This window comes from Salmo salar, chromosome 18 (genome assembly GCF_965601325.2).
Source record: "Salmo salar chromosome 18, fSalSal1, whole genome shotgun sequence".
In the NCBI taxonomy this organism is placed as follows: domain Eukaryota; kingdom Metazoa; phylum Chordata; class Actinopteri; order Salmoniformes; family Salmonidae; genus Salmo; species Salmo salar.
In genome coordinates this window covers 99,607,010-99,614,107 of record NC_138308.1, presented here as the reverse complement: position 1 = coordinate 99,614,107, position 7,098 = coordinate 99,607,010, and the positions used below count along the sequence as shown (strand labels likewise).

Genomic DNA, 7,098 nt, shown 5'->3' with positions numbered 1-7,098 from the left:
TGGATTATTTACATAGTATTTTCGATTTTAGATCTCCCCAACATGACGTCTAGTCTGTATCGCAACGCGTATTTTTCTGGGCGCAGTGCTCAGATTATTGCAAAGTGTGATTTCCCAGTAAGGTTATTTTTAAATCTGGCAAGTTGATTGCGTTCAAGAGATGTAAATCTATAATTCTTTAAATGACAATATAATATTTTACCAATGTTTTCTAATTTTAATTATTTAATTTGTGGTGCTGACTTGACTGCCGGTTATTGGAGGGAAACGATTTCCTCAACATCAATGCCATAGTAAAACGCTGTTTTTGGATATAAATATGAACTTGATAGAACTAAAAATGCATGCATTGTCTAACATAATGTCCTAGGAGTGTCATCTGATGGAGATTGTAAAAGGTTAGTACATCATTTTAGCTGGTTTTATGGTTTTGGTGACCCTGTCTTTGAATTGACAAAACATTACACACAACTCTTGTAAATGTACTGTCCTAACATACTCTAAATTTATGCTTTCGCCGTAAAACCTTTTTGAAATCGTAAAACGTGGTTAGATTAAGGAGATGTTTATCTTTCACAGGGTGTAAAATAGTTGTATGTTTGAAAAATTTGAATTTTGACATTTATTTGGATTCAAATTTGCCGCTCTTGAAATGCACCTGCTGTTGATGGAGTGCACCACGGGGGGGACGCTAGCGTCCCACCTAGCCCATAGAGGTTAAACAAACCAAGAAAACGAACGACAGTCAAACAGTTCTGTCAGGAACATCATCTAAACAGAAAGTAACCACCCTAGTCACACCCTGGCCTAACCAAAATAGAGAACAAAAACCTCTCTATGGCCAGGGCGTGTCTGTGTGTCTGTCTGTCTGTCTGGAGCAACCTTCTGACCTGTATCTCTGTCTGTCTGTCTTCATTGCTGAGAAGACAGGGTCTGGAACGACGTTCTCTGAAAGAAACACATAAGCAGGTCACAACTAGTGACGTTAAAAACACGAAAAAAACATTATTTACTTCAGAAAGATGAGGGGAGTGTTGTTGGCCTCTCCCTTCTTCCTACCTCTCCTCCTGTTGTGTTGTCTCTTCTCTGTGTGGTTGATGTCAGCATAGGTCACATCACCTGGACCAGATCCACCTGGAACTAAACACAGGAGAGAGAGAGGATATTAACACAGACTGGACCAGATCCACCTGGAACTAAACACAGGAGAGAGAGAGGATATTAACACAGACTGGACCAGATCCACCTGGAACTAAACACAGGAGAGAGAGGACATTAACACAGACTGGACCAGATCCACCTGGAACTAAACACAGGAGAGAGAGAGAGGATATTAACACAGACTGGACCAGATCCACCTGGAACTAAACACAGGAGAGAGAGAGAGGATATTAACACAGATTGGACCAGCTGACAGAGGATAGCCTGAGTGTTGTACAGTATTACAGTACCTGTGGTGTTACAGTGTTATACAATATTACAGTACCTGTGGTGTTATAGTGTTATACAGTATTATAGTACCTGTGGTGTTATAGTGTTATCCTGTTTAGGATAGGGGGCAGTATTGACACGGCTGGATAAAAAACATACCCGATTTAATCTGGTTACCACTCCTACCCAGTAACTAGAATATGCATATACTTATTACATATGGATAGAAAACACCGTAAATTTTCTAAAACTGTTTGAATGGTGTCTGTGAGTATAACAGAACTCAAATGGCAGCCCAAAACCTGAGAGATTCCTTTACAGGAAGTGGCCTGTCTGACCATTTCTTGAACTTCTTTTCCATCTCTATCATTTACTAAGGATCTCTGCTCTAACGTGACGCTTCCCACGTCGTCCATAGGCGCTCAGAGCCCGGGAAAAAACAGAATGTCGTCATTCCAGCCCCAGGCTGAAACACATTATCGCCTTTCTCAAGTGGCCGATCAAGGGACACTGGGCTTATGCTCGTGACCCCGACCGCCCCCGCCTTTGGGATTTTTTCCTCTGTTTGCCGAAAAGGAGATTCCCTGTCGGAATATTATCGCTTTTCTACGAGAAAAATGTCGTAAAAATTGATTTTAAACAGCGGTTGACATGCTTCGAAGTACGGTAATGGAATACTTAGAATTTTATTGTCACGAATTGCGCCATGCGCGTGACACTTCTTTACTATTTCGGATAGTGTCTGGAACGCACTAACAAAACGCCGCTATTCGGATATAACGATGGATTATTTTGGACCAAACCAACATTTGTTATTGAAGTAGCAGTTCTGGGTGTGCATTCTGACGAAGACAACAAAAGGTAATCAAACTTTTATAATAGTAAATATGATTATGGTGAGTGCTAAACTTGCCGGGTGTCTAAATAGCGAGCCCGTGATGCCTGGGCTATGTACTTAGAATATTGCAAAATGTGCTTTCACCAAAAAGCTATTTTAAAATCGGACATATCGAGTGCATAGAGGAGGTCTGTATCTATAATTCTTAAAATAATTGTTATGCTTTTTGTGAACGTTTATCGTGAGTAATTTAGTAAAATGTTAGCGAATTCCCCGGAAGTTTGCGGGGGGTATGCTAGTTCTGAACGTCACATGCTAATGTAAAAAGCTGGTTTTTTATATAAATATGAACTTGATTGAACAAAACATGCATGTATTGTATAACATAATGTCCTAGGGTTGTCATCTGATGAAGATCATCAAAGGTGAGTGCTGCATTTAGCTGTCTTCTGGGTTTTGGTGACATTATATGCTGGCTTGAAAAATGGGTTTCTGATTATTTCTGGCTTGGTACTCTGCTGACATAATCTAATGTTTTGTTTTCGTTGTAAAGCCTTTTTGAAATCGGACAGTGTGGTTAGATTAACGAGAGTCGTGTCTTTAAAATGCTGTAAAATAGTCATATGTTTGAGAAATTGAAGTAATAGGATTTTTAACGTTTTGAAAATCGCGCCACAGGCTTGCAGTGGCTGTTACGTAGGTGGGACAAATTCGTCCCGCCTAGCCTAGAGAGGTTATACAGCATTACAGTACCTGTGGTGTTATAGTGTTATACAGTATTACAGTACCTGTGGTGTTACAGTGTTATACAGTATTGCAGTACCTGTGGTGTTACAGTGTTATACAGTATTACAGTACCTGTGGTGTTATAGTGTTATACAGTATTACAGTACCTGTGGTGTTATAGTGTTATACAGTATTACAGTACCTGTGCTGTTATAGTGTTATACAGTATTACAGTACCTGTGGTGTTATAGTGTTATACAGTATTACTGTCACGTCCTGACCAGTAAAAGGGGTTATTTGTTATTGTAGTTTGGTCAGGGCGTGGCAGGGGGTGTTTGTTTTGTGTGTTTCGGGGTTTTTGGTTTATGTTCTATGTTTTCTATTTCTATGTGGGTTTTCTAGTTTTTCAATTTCTATGTTAGTTTTGGGAACGACCGCCAATTAGAAGCAGCTGGTTGTCGTTGCTTCTAATTAGAGGCCATATTTAACCTCTCTCTCGAATTCGTCCCACCTACATAACAGCCAGTCGAATCCTGTGGCGCGTTATTCAAAAACCTTAGAAATCCTATTACTTCAATTTCTCAAACATATGACTATTTTACAGCATTTTAAAGACACGACTCTCGTTAATCTAACCACACTGTCCGATTTCAAAAAGGCTTTACAACGAAAGCAAAACATTAGATTATGTCAGCAGAATACCCAGACAGAAATAATCAGACACCCATTTTTCAAGCTAGCATATAATGTCACAAAAACCCAGAAGACAGCTAAATGCAGCACTCACCTTTGATGATCTTCATCAGATGACAACCCTAGGACATTATGTTATACAATACATGCATGTTTTGTTCAATCAAGTTCATATTTATATCAAAAACCAGCTTTTTACATTGGCGTGTGACGTTCAGAACTAGCATACCCCCCGCAAACTTCCGGGGAATTTACTAACAATTTACTAAATTACTCACGATAAACGTTCACAAAAAGCATAAGAATTATTTTAAGAATTATAGATACAGAACTCCTCTATGCACTCGATATGTCCGATTTTAAAATAGCTTTTCGGTGAAAGCACATTTTGCAATATTCTAAGTACATAGCCCAGCCATCACGGGCTAGCTATTTAGACACCCGGCAAGTTTAGCCTTCACCAAAATCAGATTTACTATAACAAAAATGTTATTACCTTTGCTGTCTTCGTCAGAATGCACTCCCAGGACTTCTACTTCAATAACAAATGTTGGTTTAGTCCCAAATAATCCATCGTTATGTCCAAACATCCTCTGTTTTGTTCGTGCGTTCTAGACACTATCCGAATGGTAAATCACGGTCGCACGCATGGCGCATTTCGTGACAAAAAAATTCTAAATATTCCATTACCGTACTTCGAAGCATGTCGACCGCTGTTTAAAATCAATTTTTATGCAATTTTTCTCGTAAAAAAGCGATAATATTCCGACCGGGAATCTACGTTTCGGCAAACAGAGGGAAAAACACAAAGACGGGGGCGGCCAGTGCACGCGCCTAAAGCCCACTGTCCCCTGATCGGCCACTTGAGAAAGGCGATAATGTGTTTCAGCCTGGGGCTGCAATGACGACATTCTGTTTTTTCCCAGGCTCTGAGAGCCTATTGGAGCCGTGGGAAGTGTCACGTTACCGCAGAGATCCTTTGTTTTTGGAAGAGATGTCAAAGAAAGCCAATTAATGGTCAATAAAGGAATTTCTCAGGTTTTGCCTGCCATATGAGTTCTGTTATACTCACAGACACAATTCAAACAGTTTTAGAAACTTTAGGGTGTTTTCTATCCATATATAATAAGTATATGCATATTGTAGTTACTGGGTAGGATTAGTAACCAGATTAAATCGGGTATGTTTTTTATCCGGCCGTGTAAATACTGCCCCCTAACCGTAACAGGTTAAGTGGGTTTATTTTCTCTTGTGTTTGTGGGTGGTTGTTCCATGTATAGTCTATGTACCTTACAGGACTGTTTTTCGTCATACTTTTGTTCAGTGTACATTTCTTTAATAAATCAAGAAGATGATTCACATCCCCGCTGCAGTTTGGTCCGATCATTACGACGCATATGACAGAACCACCCACCATAAGAGGACCAAGCAGCGGAGGAAGGAGCAGCAGGAGGAGTATAAGGAGTCATGGACCTGGGAGGAGATACTGGCTGGAGAAGGACCATGGAGGAAGGCTGGAGAGGACCGGGAACGTTATGCGGGAACACGGCTGGCAAGGAAGCCTGAGAGGCAGCCCCCCCCAAAAAATTGGGGGGGGACAAGGGAAGATTGGCTAGGTCAGGCAATAGTGCAAGGTCTCGCACACAGTCCGGTGCGAGCGATACCAGCCCACCGCAGGTGCAGTGCTAGAGTGGGCATCCAGCCAGGGAGAAGTATGCCTGCATAATACATCTGGCCACCAGTGCATCTCCTGGGCCCAGGCTACCCTGCGCCTGCTCTACGCACGGCAGCCATCTTGCCTCAGCACAGCCCAGTTCGCCCTGTGCCAGTACTCCGCCCGTGGCGGGCTACAGAAAAAATCCAGCCAGGACAGGTTGTGCAGGTTGTGCGCTCCAGACCTCCAGTGCGTAGTCAAGGCCCCGTGTATCCAGTTCCTGCTCCTCGCACTAGCCCTGTGGTGCGCGTCCCTAGTCTGGCGCCTCCAAAGTCAGCCCCACGCACCAGGCCTTTAGTGCGCCTGCCCAGTCCAGTACGTCCTGTTCCTGCTCTTCGCACTAGCCCTGTGGTGCGTGTCACTAGTCTGGCGCCTCCAAAGCCAGTCCCACACATCAGGCCTTCAGTGCGCAGTCCCCGTCTAGAGCTTCCGGCAACAGTTTCCCGTCTAGAGCTTCCGGCGACAGTGCCCCATCTAGAGCTTCCGGCGACAGTGCCCCGTCTAGAGCTTCCGGCGACAGTGCCCCGTCTAGAGCTTCCGGCGACAGTGCCCCGTCTAGAGCTTCTGGCGACAGTTCCCCGTCCAGTGCTTCCGGCGACGGCCCACAGTCCGGAACCGACAGAGACGGCCGCCAGTCCAGCGCAGCCAGAGTCGCCCTCCAGTCCGGCGCAGCCAGAGTCGCCCTCCAGTCCGGCGCAGCCAGAGTCGCCCTCCAGTCCGGCGCAGCCAGAGTCGCCCTCCAGTCCGGCGCAGCCAGAGTCGCCCTCCAGTCCGGCGCAGCCAGAGTCGCCCTCCAGTCCGGCGCAGCCAGAGTCGCCCTCCAGTCCGGCGCAGCCAGAGTCGCCCTCCAGTCCGGCGCAGCCAGAGTCGCCCTCCAGTCCGGCGCAGCCAGAGTCGCCCTCCAGTCCGGCGCAGCCAGAGTCGCCCGCCAGTCCGGCGCAGCCAGAGTCCCCTGCCAGTCCGGCGCAGCCAGAGTCGCCCCTCAGCCCAGAGCCTTCAGCGTTGGGCTACAGCCCTGAGCCTTCAGCAGGGGTGGACAGGTTAGAGTGGGGATTTAGGCCGGAGCCAGAGCCACCTCCATGGGGGGAGGTTGCAGTTTGGTCCAATCATTACGACGCATATGACAATTACAGTACCTGTGGTGTTGGAGTGTTATACAGTATTACAGTACCTGTGGTGTTGGAGTGTTATACAGTATTACAGTACCTGTGGTGTTATAGTGTTATACAGTACTACAGTACCTGTGGTGTTATAGTGTTATACAGTACTACAGTACCTGTGGTGTTGGAGGTCTTCACTGCAGAGTAGACTGGATCAGCTCCTGGAGACTTCTCTGGAGGAGACGAGACAATGTGTTAAAGAAATAAAGACACTGTACTGTGTGTGTGTGTGTGTGTGTGTGTGTGTGTGTGTGTGTGTGTGTGTGTGTGTGTGTGTGTGTGTGTGTGTGTGTGTGTGTGTACCATTGTCTCAGCTTCCGGGTTTGGAGCGAGTAGTCGTGCTGCACCCCGCTCCGCAGGTAATATTACATCTCTTTACATTACAACGGTTTGATTTGTTTGATTTGAGCAATTCTTTGTCTTTGTATCAAAGATAATTGTGTAGTTTAGAGTAATTATCGAGGTTAGTGTGGGAGAAAGGTAGACTTGCTGACGGAAGGAAGAAATAGAAATACATTAGCTAGCGAAAGAGGAGA

General features: G+C 44.9%; 1 long non-coding RNA gene across 1 annotated transcript; it reads right to left on the bottom strand.

The window, feature by feature from the left end:
• Window positions 1–888: 888 nt before the first annotated feature.
• LOC145861818 (uncharacterized) lies at window positions 889–6,737 on the bottom strand. The gene is made up of 3 exons (XR_014381521.1): window positions 6,679–6,737; window positions 1,060–1,140; window positions 889–948 (listed from the first exon to the last, which is right to left on the bottom strand). It is a non-coding gene; the product is annotated as an uncharacterized LOC145861818 (long non-coding RNA).
• Between the last annotated feature and the right edge of the window lie 361 nt (window positions 6,738–7,098).